The sequence below is a fragment of the Daucus carota genome, chromosome 5 (genome assembly GCF_001625215.2).
Source record: "Daucus carota subsp. sativus chromosome 5, DH1 v3.0, whole genome shotgun sequence".
In the NCBI taxonomy this organism is placed as follows: domain Eukaryota; kingdom Viridiplantae; phylum Streptophyta; class Magnoliopsida; order Apiales; family Apiaceae; genus Daucus; species Daucus carota.
In genome coordinates, this window is record NC_030385.2 from 16,410,316 (window position 1) to 16,431,319 (window position 21,004).

The 21,004-nt window shown below is 38.8% G+C and overlaps 1 non-coding gene across 1 annotated transcript; it reads right to left on the reverse strand.

Moving 5' to 3' along the window:
• Positions 1-2,467: 2,467 nt before the first annotated feature.
• On the reverse strand, positions 2,468-2,577 carry LOC135146851 (small nucleolar RNA R71). Its single transcript, XR_010283948.1, has one exon. It is a non-coding gene; the product is annotated as a small nucleolar RNA R71 (small nucleolar RNA).
• Between the last annotated feature and the right edge of the window lie 18,427 nt (positions 2,578-21,004).

Consider the following 21,004-nt stretch of genomic DNA (forward strand, 5'->3'; position numbering starts at 1 on the left):
AACAGAAAGTTCATACTTTAAGCGTCGGCGTTCTTGTCCACCGACGCCAAATGTGATACTTTAAGCGTCGGCATTGTTGAACACCGACACTAAATGTCATACTTTAAGCGCTGGCGTTGTTGACCACCGACGCTTTTGTAATACTTTAAGCGTCGGCGTTGTTGACCACCGACGCTAATGTAATACTTTCAGCGTCGGCGTTATTGAGCAGCGACGCTAAGATACGACCAAAAGCGTCGGTTGATGGCCTTTTTGCATTGGTCTTCAACCGACGCTAGAGATAATTTGCGTCGCCAGATTAATTAGTCGCTATAGGCCTATACCTATAGCGTCTCCCACATTTTCTTCGCCAATTAACCGACGCCTTAGGGGTAATTTGACCGACGCTGAAAGTCCAATTTGTACTAGTATCTTCTGCTTCACTTCCATCAAGTCTGAGGGTAGTGTTGATCTTAACTGGAACATGTGGTCTTTTCTCAATACAGTTGATGTAGCTCTGATCCAAGGAGAGAAGATGCATCCTCATTTTCACTTTCCAGTGAAAGTAGTGTTCTTTAACCAGCATTGGAATCTTGACTCCTTCATCTCTTCTTCCCATTGTTGCTTGTCTTTAGGATCTGGAACTTCTTGTATGTTAGAAGCTGATAAGTGGATTTTATATCCACTTGGAAGCCTTCGTTTTGACTTAAATTGATGATCTGGCCTCAAGCTTTTGATGTTTTTGATATGTTTTTGTGTTGTGTTGTGTAGGTTTCCTAGGAGGAGAATGGAGAGGAGATCCATAGCTACAAGTGAAAAAAAACGGCGAAGCATTTGTGTTGAGGTTGATCATAGAAACTTTGTGTTTTGCTCGTTTTTGATCCGTTTGAAGGCCCGTTTGCTGTGGAACTTAAAGGAAGGCTTGGGGGACCTAAAACATAACCTAGAAACATTCTATGGAGCACGTGACGGCTACGAAGAAGATCTAGACTCATTGTTTTCACTTTTCATCTTTGTAATTCTTCGAAGTAGGCGTAACTTTGGATGCTCGTTTGGGATTTGTTTCTTAACTCTTGTTCTATCACTTTTAGTTTGTTTTTCATATTCCGTACCATGTTTACTCTTATTCCCATGATGATGAGAAGTTCGATTATGAACTAATCATTATCGTGGGATTCTAGCGGATTTATATATGGATTTCAGTAGTAGATTTTTCCTTAATTAATTGTGTGTTGGTTAGATTTCCTCGTATTGGTTGTGCTTATTCGTCTTGGATGCGTAGCTAACATCTAAGATTGTTTGTTAATCTTTATTGAAGCGACAGTGGATATATTGATTTAGAACTTGCCATGCGAGCATAGGTTTCGTGTTCGATAACATGACTTGTGATGTGATTTTACCCATCTTGCATCGCCCTATGTAATCTTGATAGATAACTTGTTCTTCAACCGTTATGTTTTCAAATTCTATAGACATATAGGGTCTAAGCGTAATTGGTGTCTGTTCTCCTTCTATCTTAATTGTGGATGTGAAACAGTATGGTGCTCGTATAACGACAGTTAGCGTGTATCAGTCTCGTGTTATCTGATTAGTTATCAACCATGACATATCGATAAGGCATAACTCTGGATGAAGTATATAATGAAGTTAGAATCCCATGTTTTATTCCCATAAGTAATTCGATTTCAATTCTCTTAGTTATAATTCGGCTTTAATTAGTTAATTTAGATAAAACCCATCAAATTGTTAATTGTCTAAGCATTGAATAATAGCCATACATTGTTGCATAAGTGCATAATCCTGAATACACCAGTGTCTGTGGGAACGAACTTAATTTTATTCTATATTACTTGTGACCACGTACGCTTGCGTGATTTTGTGCGAACAAGTTTTTGGCGCCGCTGCCGGGGACTCGGTGTTTTATTTTAGTTTATGTGCTTGTCATCAGTGGTCGTTAAAGTTCACTGACTTGGATTCTTTTCTCACTTTTATTTCGTTTGTGTGTGTTTCAGGTACTTGAGTGACGTGTATACGAACACGATCTCAGGCTCATAAAGAAGCATTGGCAAAAGCAGAAACGATAGTGAGTAATACTATGGATGAACAAGAAGCAGGTGTTGCTAAGGCTCTTAAGGCTTACTCTGAGCCGAAAATTAATGACATTCAGTCGAGCATTGTCAGGCCAGCAATTCAGGCCAATACTTTCGAAATCAAACCGAGCAATATTCAGATGGTTCATAACTCAGTGCAGTTTGGGGGTTCGCCGACAGAGGATCCTAATATGCATATTCGGGACTTCATTGAGATCTTCGACACTTTCAAGTTCAATGGTGTTACTGAAGATGCCATCAAATTGAGGCTGTTCCCATTCTCTCTCAGGGACAAAGCTAAGGGATGGTTGCATTCTCTTCCTGCAGGATCTATTACGACATGGGAGGATCTGGCTCAGAAATTTCTTACTAAGTTCTTCCCTATGGCTAAAACAGCTGCAATCAGGAATGCTATCACTCAATTCTCTCAGCAGTCTGGTGAAACTCTTTGTGAAGAAGCTTGGGAACGCTACAAAGAGATGCTTCGAAAGTGCCCACATCATGGGATGCCTGATTGGATGGTTATTAATTGTTTCTATAATGGCTTGGGCCCTCAATCAAGGCCAATGCTCGATGCAGCATCAGGTGGAGCTCTATGGGCTAAGAGCTATGATGAGGCCTATGAGTTGATCGAGATGATGGCTGCGAATGAATATCAGAATCCTACTCAGCGTCTTCAGCAGGGCAAAGCAGCAGGTATTCTGGATGTTGATGCTACTACAGCCATATCTGCTCAGCTTAAAGCTCTCACTATGAAGGTGGATTCTTTGGCAAATTTGGGAATTCCGCAACCACCTGCAGTTTGTGAGCTTTGTGCGGGTACGCATGCCACTGATCAGTGTGCCATATCTAGCGAGTCAGCTCAGTATGTGAGCAATTTTAAGAGATCTCAGCAGCCAGCTCCGGCTACTCATCACCCGAATAATCGGAATCATCCAAATTTCAGCTGGAGCAACAATCAGAACTTCGTGCCACAACAGCAGCAACAGTTTCAGCAGCAAGGAGCTAGACCTTTCAACCCTTCTGGTTTTTAACAACAGTTTGCACCGAAGCAGCAATTCCATCCACCCGGATTCCAGCAACAAAATCATGGGGTGGCTGGACAGTCTTCCAATGAACGATCTGAATGGGAAGAGATGAAATTAATGATTAAAAGCCAAGCGGTGTCAATCAAGACTTTGGAAAATCAGATTGGACAAATTGCTAATGCGTTGATCAACAGACCACAAGGAAATCTTCCTAGTGATACCGAGGCCAATCCGGGAAAGAAAGAGGTGAAAGAACAGGTACAAGTTGTCACCTTGAGGTCCGGAAAGGTTACGAAGGATAAAGATTCAGCAACAGAGCAAGATAAGGACGAGAGCGAACAACAAGGTGAATCATCGGTACTCTCATCTAAGTCAGATAGTGGAAAAACTGTTGTTGGCGCTGACACAAAAGAAATCAACGAGGAGGCAAGCAAGGAATCGGTTGAGAAGTCTAGTCTGAAATCTGATACTGGGGACAAGCAAGTATATCCACCTCCACCCTTCCCGAAAAGACTTCAGAAGCATAAGCTCGACAAACAATTTGCTAAATTTCTAGAGGTTTTCAAGAAACTTCAAATCAACATACCTTTTGCGGAGGCTCTAGAACAAATGCCGAGTTATGCTAAATTCATGAAAGGTATTTTATCTCGGAAACTCAAACTAGAGGAATTGGAGACTGTGGCTTTGACCGAGGAGTGCAGTGCGGTGCCGCAACAGAAATTGCCCCCGAAGCTGAAAGATCCGGGAAGCTTCACAATCCCGTGTACTATTGGGCAATTGTCATTCAACAAGTGTCTGTGTGATTTGGGAGTTAGCATCAATCTGATGCCCTTGTCTATTTTCATGCAACTTGGTCTTCCGGAGCTGAAACCTACTAATATGTCTTTGCAACTGGCGAATCGTTCGATTACATATCCAAGGGGGATAGTTGAAGATGTGTTGGTAAAGGTGGATAAGCTAATCTTCCCTGCTGATTTTGTCATTCTCGACTTTGAGGAAGATAAGAAGATTCCCATCATCTTGGGAAGACCATTCCTTGTGACTAGGCGGACGTTGATTGATGTAAAAAAGGGTGAACTCACAATGAGAGTTCAAGATCAAATGGTCACTTTCAACGTGTTCAATGCTATGAAACTTCCATCGGATGTGGAGGAATGCTTTAAAGTGGATGTGCTCGAAGCTGCCGCACGGTCGGAAATTGACAACAGGCTGAAATCCGACATCTTAGAAAGGGTTCTATCAGGTGACTCTGAACTTGGAGATGAGAAGGAAGAAGAACATATTCAATACTTAAACGCTTCTCCTTGGAGAAACCGGTTGAATCCTCCAATTGAATCTGTTGGGTTATCGGAGTTGAAAGATTCTCATGAACGGATGAAATCATCTATTGTTGAGGCTCCTAAACTTGAGCTCAAGCAACTTCCCGAACACTTAAGGTATGCTTTTCTTGGCGAGTCTTCTACATTACCGGTGATTATTGCATCTAACCTTTCAGGTATTGAGGAGGAAAAGCTTTTGAGAATTCTTAGGGAGTTCAAATCAGCCATTGGATGGACTATAGCAGATATCAAGGGAATCAGCCCTTCTTATTGTCAACATAAAATTCTAATCGAGGAAGGTAGTAAACCCACTGTTGAGCATCAAAGAAGACTCAATCCAATCATGAAAGAAGTGGTAAAGAAGGAAATTCTGAAGTGGCTTGATGCTGGCATTATTTATCCAATCTCGGATAGTTCTTGGGTGAGCCCTGTTCAGTGTGTGCCTAAGAAAGGAGGCATGACCGTGGTAGCTAATGAAAAGAATGAGCTCATTCCGACTAGAACAGTCACAGGTTGGCGAATATGCATGGATTATCGTAAGCTCAACAAAGCCACTAGAAAAGATCACTTTCCATTGCCTTTCATTGATCAGATGCTTGATAGGTTAGCTGGACATGAGTATTATTGTCTTCTTGATGAGTATTCGGGCTATAATTAGATTTGTATCGCACCAGAAGATCAGGAGAAGACTACTTTCACGTGTCCTTTTGGCACATTCGCTTTTAGGCGTCTTTCTTTTGGACTTTGTTGTGCACCTGCAACTTTTCAGAGGTGCATGATGGCGATTTTCTCAGAGATGATTGGTACCAATGTTGAAGTATTCATGGATGACTTTTCTGTTTTTGGAACCTCTTATGATGAATGCTTAACCAACTTGAAGATGGTATTGAAAAGATGCGTGGAAACCAATCTAGTTCTTAATTGGGAAAAATGTCACTTCATGGTTCAAGAAGGCATCATTCTTGGGCACAAGGTCTCGAACAAGGGTCTTGAGGTAGACAGAGCAAAAGTGGAGACAATTGAAAATCTTCCTCCGCCTATTTCCGTAAAAGGGATTCGGAGTTTTCTTGGTCATGCGGGGTCCTATCGACGTTTCATCAAAGATTTCTCTAAAATCACCAAACCCTTGTGCAACTTGTTAGAGAAGGATGTGCCCTTCAAATTTGATGAAGAGTGCTTGGCTGCGTTCGAAACTCTCAAGAAGAAATTGACTACAGCCCTTGTTATTACTGCACCTGATTGGAATGAGCCGTTCGAGATGATGTGTGATGCTAGTGACTATGCAGTAGGAGCCGTTCTTGGTCAAAGAAAGAACAACATCTTTCATGTGATTTACTATGCTAGTAAGACGCTCAATGGTGCTCAGCTAAACTACACCACTACGGAGAAGGAGCTTTTGGCTATTGTATATGGATTCGAGAAATTCAGGTCTTATTTGCTTGGGACGAAGGTGTTAGTTTACACAGATCATGCGGCTATTCGGTATCTGGTATCGAAGAAAGACTCGAAACCTCGGTTGATTCGCTGGGTTCTTTTGCTTCAAGAATTCGAGTTGGAGATCAAGGATAGGAAGGGTACTGAGAATCAGGTAGCTGACCATCTCTCTCGGTTAGAAGATCAAGCACGGGAATCTAAGGACACCACATTGATCAATGAGAGTTTTCCTGATTAACATCTATTTGGGGTTCAAGAAGAGGAGCCATGGTTTGCCGATATAGTTAACTATTTGGTGAGTAATGTCATTCCTCCTGATTTGTCTTATGCTCAAAGGAAAAAGTTTCTTCATGAGGCGAAGTGGTATCGTTGGGATGAGCCATTCTTGTTTCGACAAGGTTCGGATCAGATTATCAGAAGGTGTATTCCATACAGTGAAGTTGAGGGAATTCTCCAAGCTTACCACGACTTTACTTATGGGGGACACTATGGAGGAGAGAAAACAGCTGCTCGGATTCTGTTAGCGGGTTTCTTTTGGCCTACTCTCTTCAAGGACGCTCATCAATTTGTATCGAAGTGCGACCGATGTCAAAGGATTGGTAATATTTCTCGAAGGGATGAAATGCCTCTCAATGTATTTCTTGAGGTTGAAATCTTCGATGTGTGGGGTATAGACTTCATGGGACCCTTTATTTCGTCTAGCAACAATCTCTACATTCTTCTTGCTGTGGATTACGTGTCTAAATGGGTTGAAGTCAAGGCTTTACCAAACAACACAGCTGCAGTGGTCATCAGCTTTCTTCAGAAAAATATATTCACTCGTTTTGGTACTCCTCGAGTTATAATAAGTGATGAGGGATCACACTTTTGCAATCGCAAGTTCACAGCACTAATGGAACGATTTGGTATTAATCATAGAGTTGCCACTGCTTATCATCCTCAAACGAATGGGCAAGCTGAGGTATCTAATCGTGAAATCAAGCGAATCTTGGAGAAAGTTGTGAGTCCTTCAAGGAAAGATTGGGCGTTGAAGCTTGATGAGGCGGTCTGGGCCTATAGGACGGCTTATAAGACTCCATCGGGGATGTCTCCGTTTCAGTTGGTCTATGGAAAAGCATGTCATTTGCCTGCGGAGTTGGAGCATAAAGCATATTGGGCTTTAAAGAAATTGAACTTTGATATGACAGCTGCTGGTGAGAAAAGGATGCTTCAAATTAATGAACTCGACGAGTTTCGGCTTCAAGCGTATGAGAACAATAAGCTTTACAAGGAAAAAGTCAAGAGATGGCATGATAGGAAGTTGGTGCAAAAGGAGTTCTTCATTGGCCAACAAGTGTTACTTTATAATTCTCGTCTCAAACTATTTCCGGGCAAGTTGAAATCTAGATGGTCTGGTCCTTTCACAGTAAAGACGGTGTTTCCGCATGGTGCTATTGAAATTTATGAAACAACACCGGAGGAATCATTTAAAGTGAATGGACAACGATTGAAGCCGTATTTCGGAGGACCGGTGAATCGCGAGTCGGTAAGCACTATCCTTTCTATTGTTTGATTCAAGGGACTTCATGTTAAGCTAAAGACGTTAAACAAGGGCTTCGTGGGAGGCAACCCACGTGTTTATCGAGTTTTATTTAGAAAAAAAAAACAAATATATATAAAAAAAAATGTTTTTTTTTATGATTTTGGCTGTTTTCTGGTGGAGTACAGAAACACAGCTCAAAAACGAGCCGTTTCCTCCCAGTACAGCGCGCCCGCGCCACGGGCGGCGCGCCCGCGCTACCAGCGGCACGCCCGCGCCGTGGGCGGCGCGCCCGCGCTACGTTGTATTATAAAAAAAAATGAAAAATCAGCTGTTTTTTCCTCACCAGTTTACACGCCCAGCACCTTCACTCCCGTTTGTTTTCAAACCCAGCCGATTTCTTGCCCTTCCAAACCCTAAACAAGTGTTCTAAACACCCCACAAACATACTCCATCTCCTCCCAACCTATATCATCTTCATATACTTACAACCCCAATTTAATTATACATACACCTATACACACATAAAACCCTAGCTTCATCTTTTTCCCCAAATCTCTCAAGTCTTTTACTACTCATCACATCTTCAATTCCATGGCACCAAAGAGAGCAAGGAGGGTTGAGGCTAGTAGTGCACAAGCCGGGTCTTCGGATTCATCGGGTATAGGCTTCAGGGTTCCCAAATTCACAACCTCGGAAGCTAATTTGGAGTTTACTCGGCTTATGAGCAAGCCAATTGCGAAGGAGAGGGGTTTCTTACCTTCACCTCTTGATGGAGAGTTGGTTGATATGATTCGGAGTCGTGGGTGGGAGTCGTTTTGTGAGGCACCGCAAGCGGTGCCATTGAGCATGGTTCGAGAGTTTTATGCGAATGCGTAGGCTGATAAGAATGGGTACTCCGTGGTTCGGGGTATGACTGTGGATTACACGTTGGATGCGATTCGCCGAATCATTGGGGGGACAGCTAGGCAGCCGCATGAGGATGATTGGGTTCTTAAGAAGAGGGACAACATGGATTTGGGACAGATTATTCATGATTTGTGTGTTCCGAAGACGGAGTGGAAGCGCAACCCTTCCACTAATGAGCGCATTCACTTTCCTGCTTCAGCCATGAACAGGTATGCTCGCGCGTGGAACTTGTTTATATGTGCCAATATCATGCCTTCGTCACACACACATGAGGTCACAGTTGATAGGGCTATTTTGCTGTACGGTATTTTGCGGGGTAGGTTTGTGGATGTTGTCTATGTGATCCATCGCAACATCCTCCGTTTTCTGAGAGGTCGCACTACTGGGGCCATTCCTCATGCGACTATTGTGACCAAGTTATGTGCTGCTGTGGGTGTTCGTTGGGCAGCAGAGGAGCAGCTGCAGATGCCGAGCGCGGCGATTGATCACACTGTTATAGCTCGGTTACCTGAGTGGGATGGTGGTATACCCCATGGTAAGGGGTTGGGTTATATTATTGGTCATGCGGAGGGGGGAATTCCTCAGTCACCTCCTCGTGCTCCACCAGCTGCTGCAGGGCCATCTCATCAGGCCGTGGGGTATTCGGGTCTTAGTGATTCCCAGTACAGGAGGCTTACTCGGCGTATGGACGCCATGCACCACATTCACAGTAGCTTCGCTCGGGATCTGACAGAGGCTTTAGGGACTGCTTTTCGGGCTACTGGCGTCGATATTGAGTGGCCTGTGTTTGGAGCTGACATGCCTTATCCTCCTCCAGACTCTCCACCTGATTCGGGTGACGAGAGTCCCGGGTCTGAGTCCTTCTAGGTACATTCGATCCTTTTTATCACCTTCAATGAGGACATTGAATATTTTAAGTTTGGGGGTGGTAATCTAAGGACTAGTAGTCGTGTGTGTTCATATAACTTGCATATGCATATAGTTTAGCATTTTATCTCATATTGTTTGCATATTAGTTAGTTTTTATATATATATATGCTTGTGGTTAGTATGTGTTAGTAGTTCCATATAGTTGCATTTGCATAAATTTTGAAGTTGTGTTCCAAGTTGATGTCCTATGATGAGCTTATGTGCGTACTCTCTTGGCTAGTAGTTTTGATCGCTTGTGATGTTATTTTCTTGGAAATTACTTGTGTGGAAATTGTATTACACTTATGCGCTAGAGATAAAATTTAGACTAACTTATTTCTTGAGTCCTTGCGTTGAGACGGGTGTAGAGTTTGGTTTATTCCCTTTTGAACTTAGAGTTTGTAAATCTTAAGTTTGGGAGAGTTAAGGGATGAATATGCCTTCCTTAAAAAAAGAAAAAAAAGAATAAAGAGAATCATGTACTCCTTTGAGATCAATGGGTAATATGCAATGTCATGTGAAAGGGACGACCCATGTACTTGTGCTGGTATTAAGTGCAAATGTATTAGAATAAGCAAATTCTTGGTGACTTTTCACAACCCTTGGTTACTGGAGAAATACTTGATTTAAAAAAAAAAGAATAAGCGAAGTCGAATGGCGGTCGTGACTCACTTACACTGCGAAGCGTCCCAACCTTAGACTTAGCAAGAAAAAAAAAGATAAAAATAGGAGAGGCATAGGATTTCTTTAGTGACTCTAAACCGTAGTTGACTCCTTAGTAAAGAAGTGCTTAAACCTTAGTCTTATAAACGGCTCATAGTGAGGACTCTGTTGAAGTTTGGTAGTCTTTGTTTTGTTTCACTAGAGAGCATGCTAGCACACACGTTGCACTTCACACTTGCAGTGGAAGAGAACATGGCTAATATGTGAGAGAGATGAATGTTGAGAAGGTTGCATATTCTGAGGATTCTATGTTAACAAGGAATACACTTCACGATTCGATAGATGCAGGCATATAGTTGCATTCATGCATTGCATTAGTAGTAGTTGTGTGAGTGTCTATGCTTGAGGACAAGCATCGGTTTAAGGTTGGGGGTGTGATAAGTGGATTTTATATCCACTTGGAAGCCTTCGTTTTTACTTAAATTGATGATCTGGCCTCAAGCTTTTGATGTTTTTGATATGTTTTTGTGTTGTGTTGTGTAGGTTTCCTAGAAGGAGAATGGAGAGGAGATCCATAGCTACAAGTGAAAAAAAACGGTGAAGCATTTGGATAAACGAGGAGAAAGTTATGAGCCGTGGAAGCACCAAAAGGAGCGGGGCTGCCAAAGTAGCACGCCCACGCTACTAGTGGCCCGCCCACGCTGCTACAGTAACCGAGTAGCGCGCCCACGCTACTTGTAGCGCGCCCACGCTACTCTAGACGGGAAAAAAAGCCCGTTTTGCTCGTTTTTGATCTGTTTGAAGGCCCGTTTGCTGTGGAACTTAAAGGAAGGCTTGGGGGACCTAAAACATAACCTATAAACATTCTAAGGAGCACGTGACGGCTACGAAGAAGATCTAGACTCATTGTTTTCACTTTTCATCTTTGTAATTCTTCGAAGTAGGCGTAACTTTGGATGCTCGTTTGGGATTTGTTTCTTAACTCTTGTTCTATCACTTTTAGTTTGTTTTTCATATTCCGTACCATGTTTACTCTTATTCTAATGATGATGAGAAGTTCGATTATGAACTAATCATTATCGTGGGATTCTAGCGGATTTATATATGGATTTCAGTAGTTGATTTGCCTTAATTAATTGTGTGTTGGTTTGATTTCCTCGTATTGGTTGTGCTTATTCGTCTTGGATGCGTAGCTAACATCTAAGATTGTTTGTTAATCTTTATTGAAGCGACAGTGGATATATTGATTTAGAACTTGCCATGCGAGCATAGGTTTTGTGTTCGATAACATGACTTGTGATGTGATTTTACCCATCTTGCATCGCCCTATGTAATCTTGATAGATAACTTGTTCTTCAACCGTTATGTTTTCAAATTCTATAGACATATAGGGTCTAAGCGTAATTGGTGTCTGTTCTCCTTCTATCTTAATTATGGATTTGAAACAGTATGGTGCTCATATAACGACAGTTAGCATGTATCAGTCTCGTGTTATCTGATTAGTTATCAACCATGACATATCGATAAGGCATAACTCTGGATGAAGTATATAATGAAGTTAGAATCCCATGTTTTATTCCCATAAGTAATTCGATTTCAATTCTCTTAGTTATAATTCGGCTTTAATTAGTTAATTTAGATAAAACCCATCAAATTGTTAATTGTCTAAGCATTGAATAATAGCCATACATTGTTTCATAAGTGCATATTCCTGAATACACCAGTCTCTGTGGGAACGAACTTAATTTTATTCTATATTACTTGTGACCACGTACGCTTGCGTGATTTTGTGCGAACAGAAGCCTGGCTCTGATACCAATTGTTATTTAGACAATGCAAACAATAAGTTAGATTGTAAAGGGGGGGGTTGAATACAATCTACCAAAATTTCAACAACTTTTGCACAACAGATTATATTCAAACTACAAAAGAACATAAAAGCTAATACAGAAATTTAAAGAACAAGGATCTTAAAAATTTCAGGTGGGTTGTTAGATCCACCTGAGAGATTTTTATATTAAGAACCTTCCAAGTAAAATTACTTGGATGCTTACAAAAGAATGAAGAGCAGAAGCTTACAATTTCTTGCTAACTTTCTCTAGTGCTTTGCTCTTCAGTTCTTGGTGTTTGGATACACTGAAATGTAAATTACAAAGTGTATATATACTACTACAAACAAAAACTAGTCTGTAAAAGTATTGTCCTTCTCATTTTCTAGCTAAAACAGAAGTAGAATTTCTTGGACTTGATATTGCATTTGGCAGCTTGAAATTCTTGTTGTTTTGCCAGAAATGGAAGGCTTCGAGTTTCTCAATATTTGACTAAACTGCTTTGAGCTTAGCTTCCAAAACTGGTGCAGCATCTGTCACATCAACCCATGTGCTCCTTGTCCTTTGTTTGATTTGTAACTGTCAATTGCTAATTGTCAATGGCTAATGTTTGAATTAGCAATTGATAGACTCTCTTCAATTAGCGATTGATGGCTTTCTTCAAAATAGCGATTGACAATCTTCTTGAATTATCGATTGAGTTGATATAGCGATTGATGACTTCCTTTCAATTAGCCATTGATACTTTGAGACTAGCGATCGATCTTCACTTCACTTGGACAGATTACATGACTTTAAATATTTACAATTATGTCACCCTATCTATACATCCATTGATAGATCAATTGCTAATCTACAAGTACACTATTTTGCTATGTATCAATCGCTAAGATGCTTCAGCTTTGTTACATTACCTTATCAGCCATTGACAGGTGAATCTGATCAATTAATACTGACTTAGCATGCTATCAATTGATCAGCTACAATTAATTTAAATGTAAGTAAGAATAAAACTACTTTGTATCATCAAGCATCACATATTCCTAACACCTTTATTCTTTCCTTCACCAGAATTCATAGGGTTTGCTGGTTTCTCCTCTTCTTCTTCCTTTTAAGCTACTAGTGCCACAGTCTCCTCTTTCTTGGAGTTCTTTTCCAGTACTTCATCTTGCTCAATTTCAAGCTCATAGGTTTTGAGAATACCATAGAGTTTATGCAGAGAGTATTCATTGAAATTTTGAGCTTGTCTCAAGGCAACAGTCATAGGCTTCCAATCTCTAGGTAAGGCTCTTAGGAATTTTAGATTTGAGTCCTTAACCATATAGATTCTCCCATATAGCTTCAATCCAACTAAATACCAACTAAAGAACCATATAGTCTCTTAGGAATTTAAAGAACATTTAATACCAACTAAAGCTAGACCTATTCAGCTGAGTCATGAACAGATGGAACTATGTAAACAAGAAATAAATGATTTATTAAAAAAGGATTAATTAGGAAAAGTAAGTCCCCTTGGTCTTGTACAACATTTTACGTTAACAAAAATACTGAAAAAGAAAGAGGTGTCCCTAGATTAGCGATTAATTATAAGCCATTAAACGAAGTCGGATTAGATATCCATTACTTATAAAGAAAGATTTAATTAATAGGTTATGTCAAGCAATAGTCTTTAGTAAATTTCATCTAAAAAGCGGATTTTGGCAAATTCAAATAGCTGAAGAAGATAGGTATAAAACTGCATTTACCACCCCTTTTGGTCATTTTTAATGGTGTGTTATGCCATTTGGTCTTAAGAATGCCCCTAGTGAGTTCCAAAATATCATGAATGATATTCTAAATCAGTTCAGCCATTTCACAATTGTTTATATTGATGATGTTCTTATTTATTCAAATTCAATTGAAGAACATTAGAAACACTTCAATTCTTTTTTCAAGAGAGTCAAAACCAATGGGTTAGTTCTTTCTCCGAGTAAATGCTCGCTATTCCAAACCAAAGTTAGATTTCTTGGTCATAATATTCAATATGGTCATATTAAACCCATTGACAGAGCTATTGAGTTTGCAGATATTTCCTAGATGAAATTTTAGATAAAACCCAACTCCAAAGGTTCTTAAGGTCTCTTAATTACATAGGAAAATTTTATAAAGATTTGAGGAAAGAGTGCAAACCCTTATTTGAACGTCTACAAAGTAACCCTTCCCCTTCGACTTCAATTCATACTTCAATAGTACAAGATATTAAAAAATATGTTAAAACTTTACCCTGTCTTGGTATTTCAAATCCTCTAGCTTTCAAAATTGTTGAAACAGATGCCTTTGAAATTGGATTTGGTGGAATCCTCAAACAAAAGTTAACTGCTACTTCCCGTGAACAAATTGTTTGTTTTCACTCAGGTGCTTGGAATATTACTCAGAAGAGTTATTCAACTATTAGAGAAGAGATTTTAAGTTTAGTTTTATGCATTAATAAATTCCAAAATGACATTTTAAATCAAAAATTCCTAGTAAGAATAGACTGCAAGTTAGCAAAATATATTTTAGAAAAAGAAGTTGAAAATATAGCTTCTAAAAATAAAATTGGTCGATGGGAAGCTTTATTGAGTATTTTTTTATTATATTAAAGGAAGTGAAAATTCTATCTGTCAGGAATAAATAATTTTGATGATAACATAAACACTATGTAACATGTTTTATTTAGAAACTTTATCAAAATTTCAGTTGTAATTGTTATAATTCTTGTCCTTGAGAATTATCAACGGATGGATAGAATAGGGTGGCAAATTGTAAATATCCAATGCCATGTAATTTTATCTAAGTGAAGGATATTCAACTGATGAGATGCAACTATTCAACTGATGAAGACTGGATCATGTTTCAACTGATGAAATCCTAGCATTCCACTGAAGACAAAGTATTCAATTGATGAAGCTGAGGAATTCAACTGATGAGACTGGAACAGCATTCAACTGATGAAGTTTGTAATTCGTTCAACTGATGACGGAGCTTTCAACTGATGAAGCAAGGAGCAGTTGAAAGTGACTAGAGCTTAAGTCTAAAAAATCACATGGATCGAATTACACTAAAATAGACATGGAAGCCTGATTAGGACAATAATGAAGAACCAGAAACATTCTTATCTCATGCAATGCAATATTCTGGATCAAATCAAGATGATGGTCAAAGATGAAGACATCACAGAAAGCTTGCATTAGACAAAGATGAGTAGCATATCTTAGATCAGAGTGCATAATTTGTATTCTAGTTAAAAGCTTTGTAAACTTGGAGTATATAACCAAGTTAGTAGCATCAGTTGAACTTGTTCAAAAAAAACTTGAGAGAAAAATCTGGGAGTTAGAAACTGTTAAAGTGATGAACCTGTAGCTGTGAGAATTATAATCAATCCACAGATTCTTCTATATAAAATCTCACCGGTGGATCACTCAATCCACCCGTATTTTTAAATACTTGGTGTTCTTGTTTTATGTTTTTAAGTGTTCTTGTTCTTCAATCTTTTATTTTGTAAAAGATTGTATTCAACCCCCCTTCCACAATCTTTCTCACAGTTAGTGTAAAATAACAATTGGTATCAGAGCGAGGTTCCCAACAAACAGGGAAAAAGATCAACACTGCAAGAGAAAGATGTGAAAGAAGGATGCTGGAGTTAAGATTCCTGTTCTTGACAAAGACAACTATTTTCAATGGAAAGTGAGAATGCATTTGCATATGTTGTCAATTGATGAAAGCTATGTTAACTGCATTGAGAAAGGACCTCATGTACCTATGAAGGTCTGTACCAGTATTGGAGCTGATGGTGAAGACATATTAGGAAAAATGATTCCCAAACCTATCCATGAATATTCCCAAGAAGATACTGAAGAAGTGCACAAGGATAAGAAAACCATGAACATTCTGTTCAATGGTCTGGATCAAGAAATGATTGATAGTGTTATCAGCTGCACAAGTGCCAAAGAAGTCTGGGACACCATCAGAACCATCTGCGAATGAAATGAGCAAGTAAGAGAAAACAAGATGCAGTTGCTGATTCAACAATATGAGTCATTCCATTTCAAAGCTGGTGAAAGCTTAAGTGACACATTTAACAGGTTCCAAAAGCTGCTAAATGGTCTGAAACTTTTTGGAAGAATTTACCAGGTTAAAGATTCAAATTTCAAATTCTTAAGAGCTCTTCCTAAGGGATGGAAACCCATGACAGTCTCTCTTAGAAACACTCAAGAATTTAAATATTAACTCTTGAGAGACTGTATGGAACCCTGAAAACTTATGAGCTTGAAATGGAGCAAGATGAAGAAATAGAAAAGAGTCAAAAGAAAGGACACTCATCTGTAGCTCTAGTTGCATCTCTTGACCCTATATGTCTATAGAATTTGAAAACATAATGGTTGAAGAGCAAGTTATCTATCAAGATTACATATGGCGATGCAAGATGGGTAAAATCACATCACAAGTCATGTATCGAACATGAAACCTATGCTCGCATGGCAAGTTCTAAACCAATATATCCACTTTCGCTTCAATAAAGATTAACAAACAATCTAAGATGTTAGCTACGCATCCAAGACGAATAAGCACAACCAATACGAGGAAATCAAACCATCACAAAAATATTAAGGCAAATTAACTACTGAAATCCATATATAAATCCGCTAGAATCCCACGATAAAGATTAGTTCATAATCGAACTTCTCATCATCATGGGAATAAGAGTAAACATGGTACTGAATAGTCTAAACAATATCAAAAGAGTAAAACGAGAGTTTCGAAACAAATCCGAATGAGCATCCAAAGTTACGCCTCCTTCGAAGAATTACAAAGATGAAAAGTGAAAATATGAGTCTAGATCCTCTTCACAGCCGTCACGTGCTCCTTAGAATGTTTCTAGGTTATGTTTTAAGTCCCCCTTTAAGTTTCCCAGCAAACGGGCCTTGAAACGGATCGAAAACGGGCAAAACGGGTCAAAAATCCTGCCCAGGAGTTGGGGCGGGTGCGCCAGATTTGGGGCGGGTGCGCGGAAAGGGCAGAATTTTCCCTAACAGTTTGGCGCGGGTGCGCCACAGTGGGGCGGGTGCAACAACTCAGCTGCGCGCTTCTTTGCCCATAACTCTCTCCTCGTGCATCCGATTGCTTCGCCGTTTTTTTTCAATGAAAGCTATCGATCCCCTCTTTGTCCTCCTACCAAGAAACCTTCACAATACAAAACTAAAACATATCAAAAACATCAAAAGCTTGAGTCCAAACCATCGATTTAAGCCATAACGATGGCTTCCAAGTGGATATAAAGTCCACTTATCACACCCCCAAACTTAAACCGATGCTTGTCCTCAAGCATAGACACACATACAAATACTACTAATGCCATGCATGAATGCATCTAAATGCCTACATCTAACCGAATCATGAAGGGTAATCCTTGTTAACATAGAACCCTCAGAATATGCAACATTCTCGGCTTTCATCTCTTTCACACATTAGCCCATGTTCTCTTTGTTAGGGTTATACTTAAATATTCGTTTGAAGTATATAACAATTATTTGAGAATCTTGAATGCATGTTTTCACATTGTCTGTATATTATATATTGTAGACAATCTAGTATCAAATGGGATAGCAGAAGATTAGATTGTCAAACTCCTTATATAATATAATAAAGGTTGACGGTCTAGATGGTGTTAGACAAACCATTGGAACGACTGAAGTATTATTTGGAAATAGTTTATCTTGAGTGTTGAATAATGCTTATATACTTTGTGTATATTGAACAGGATCAAAATAGTAGAATAATTGTTTCTTTTATTATGACAATAAAGAACTAAGATTTCATGATGTTATTAATGCTTAAGTTCTTAATCTGGATATAGTGATTGACACTTGTATTTAATGCACATGCCTTGACTCATAAGTTAAGTAATTTATTTTAAATTACGAATTTATGTATTGGGCAATGACATTATATACAGAGTGGGATATTGACTATAAAAGGAAACCATGTCCGCAAAAATATATTCGGGTGATGATGTCCACTTGAAAGCTCATAAAGATTATTATGCTTTAGTCTTGCAGGCAGATTTGTTCTTGCATAATTATAAGGTTGAGTGGATGATCAAGGATAAAAGATATTGATTAAATTAATTGTCAGAAATTAATTTAATTAATGGACATGCAATATCTTAAACATGGGGAATTTATAAGCAATTAATATGGGAGCCGAATTAAACAATTAATTTACGGAATTAGGAAAGGTAGTGCAAATATTAATTCTTTAGTGGATTGAATTAATATTTAATGACATTGGGCCTGGCCCGGAATGTCATTGGAAGGCCTGACCTAATGGTCCATGATTCCTACTGTAGCCTATATATATTCTCGTTCTCCTAAAGCTGAAAAACACACCAAAACGAATTCATCCTAGAGTTTGAGAGAGGCAGACGTTTTTCTCAAGGAGACAACTAGGGTTTTGGGTTTTCAGAGCTTTAAGGAGAGGCACACCTTGGGAGATCGAAGGCCACATTTCGTCCAAGGAGAATCAGGGAATACAGTAGAAGACGTGGATTTGAATCGCTTGCGCTGTAGCGATAAAGGTTAATATTCTTTTCGAACTATTAATTATTATCATAAAACGCAGGGTCGAGGTCCGATTGTTCCTACAATGGCATCAGAGCGAGGTTGCGGTTCTGCGTTTTATCTTGTAATTCAATTTGTAATTGTTTTAGATCATGATCTGATGTAATAGAATAGGCTAGTTCGTCTGTACAATTTGTATGTAATTGTTTGATCAACGGGGCTGCAAGAAGCAGAGATCTTCCGCTGCTGCGATCTGTTTTCGGGGGTGCTGCATTGTTTTGGCCGTAACTTTTGCATACGATGTCCGATTTGGGCGAACAAGCACTTTTCGGGGACGGCAGAATGAGACGACCAGGCTCCAAATCAATATAATCCGTTTGGTGCAGTTTTTCAAGGCGTTTTGAGGCTGTTTAGGCCTCCAAACGGGCTCTCGAAGTTTTCTGGAATTTTTCGAAGGATTATTTCGAAACTGTTTTTCCAGGGCCATAATAGTGGATGTGTTTTATTATGATTTACATAATTCTTGATTATTGTTATTATATGTTTCTTGTTTGTGTTGTTATGCCATGTGATACTAACCCTTCGCATGCTAGAATGACATGGACATAGGGATGTTTTCATTAATGCTTTAATCATGCTAGTATGCTGCCATGTTATGTGTTTTTGTGTTGCTATTACCATGATAGTATGCATGTGGACTTCGAAAAAAAAACATAGGGCGATGCATCTAGATTAAAATCCTCAAAGTAAATTCTAAGTGGGAGAGGGAATTAATATGATATTAAATCCCATGGTCTCCATCATTGTTTGTATGTAATTTAACATAAGACGAATATAAATTATATATACGTCACCCATCGTGGCATGTAAATTATATGAATTTTTTTCATGCATGATTCTCAGGATAAAATGGGCTTTAATCCACTGTTCACCATACTTAAGGATAAAAAACTTACCGGACCTAACTATATTGATTGGAAACGTAATTTGGACATTGTGTTGACTGCTGAGGAGTACAAGTTTTTCACTTATGAACCCAAGCCTGAGCAGCCTGTTGCTGATGCTCCTGATGAGGATAAGGAGTATTATAAGCGGTGGACAAAGGCTGATGAGATGTCGCGATGTTACATTCTGGCAGCAATGTCGGGTGTTTTGAAGCATCAGCATCAGGCTATGGCCACTGCTTCGGATATGCTCTTTGAAAGGCATATGTTTAGCCTATTTGTAATTAAAGAAGTACCAACTCAACTCTGATAAGAAAGCAAGGTAAATAGCAAGTACTGTTGAAGGAATTCGTACAAAGAACGTCAAGTGATTTATTGAAATTATGTGTCTGAAGAATTTCAGGATGCTGCTACACACCACTGGAAGAAGTTCATTAATATGTTCAAGCCTCAGTGTACAAATAAACTTTTGTAGCACGTCCAGAAGTCCAGAAGGTATAAAGTTTTAATACTTTACTTATTCAGAAGATTCCATACTATTGTTACTAATGAAGAAGAACTATGAAGACAAAGAATCGACGAACAAGCCACGACTCAAATGTTTATTTGATAAAGAATATTTAATTCAGCTAGATACAGATGAACCAGACAGTACATTTGTGTGTCAGCTACTCAGAATAAGTGTTCTGCATCAACTATAAGTGGTCGTTCAATCATGACAAAGACCTACAACGTTCGACAAAGCTTGGAGTCTCTGCTGATGAAGGAATATAATTTTATAAGTATTTATTTAATTATTTCACTTATCAAATTAATTTAATTGGTTGTATAATTTATTTATTAAATTAATTCACCTTCGAATTAATTTAATTTATGAATTTATATAATTAATATAATTAAGTGAGTAATTATCTATTATTTATATAATTATTTAAACTGTTTTTAAGGTTGAAAAGGGTCGGTATGACATTCTTTAGAAATGTCATACCGTGTCCTCCTTTATGGCTTTGTTAGTCATGACTTAAACAAGTCATACTGGTGAGGTGTGCATGGTTTTAACAGGCGGCATGACTTTCTAAAAGAAAGTCATACCGTGTACTTTGCTCTGACTCATCTATCATGACTTCATTAAGTCATACCGTGTGATGCAGTATGACATTCTTTGAATGTCATACCGTTTGCATCCTTATGACTTATTAAGTCATACCCTTTGCATCTATATGTCTTATAAAGTCATACCTCCTTATCCCTCATGACTTTAGCTAGTTATGTCATGCCAAATGACCCTTGAAGGCCAAGGAAATAAAGTCATACCGTTTGTACCAGTATGACATTCCTTTTAAATGTCATTCCTTCCTTCCTTTTGGCATGGATTTGCTTTTAAATGTCATTCCTAAGCTACTAAGTCATTCCTTTCAATGTCATACCTAGTTCCAAGTGCTTTGCCTATATATATGGCTTCACTTCTTCATTTCCAAGTGTTCATTGCATTGTAAACTTTCAAGTTGTTTGTAACTTGCTATTCGTTATATCCACAGTTTTCTGTGCTTTGATCACTCGGTTGTTTTAATCACTAAACTAGAATATATCCTGTCGAATTTATTCTACGAACTTTAGTGGACATTAAAACGAACCTTATTAATTATATAACGACTTAAAACATTGTTATATTAATTAATTAAAATCTGATTAACAAGTTTAATTCAAATCAGATTATTCCGCCGCGATTTTTTAGTGACGATTGTATTCAACCCCCCCTTCTACAATCGTTTCAGGACCTAACAATTGGCATCAGAGCGGTTG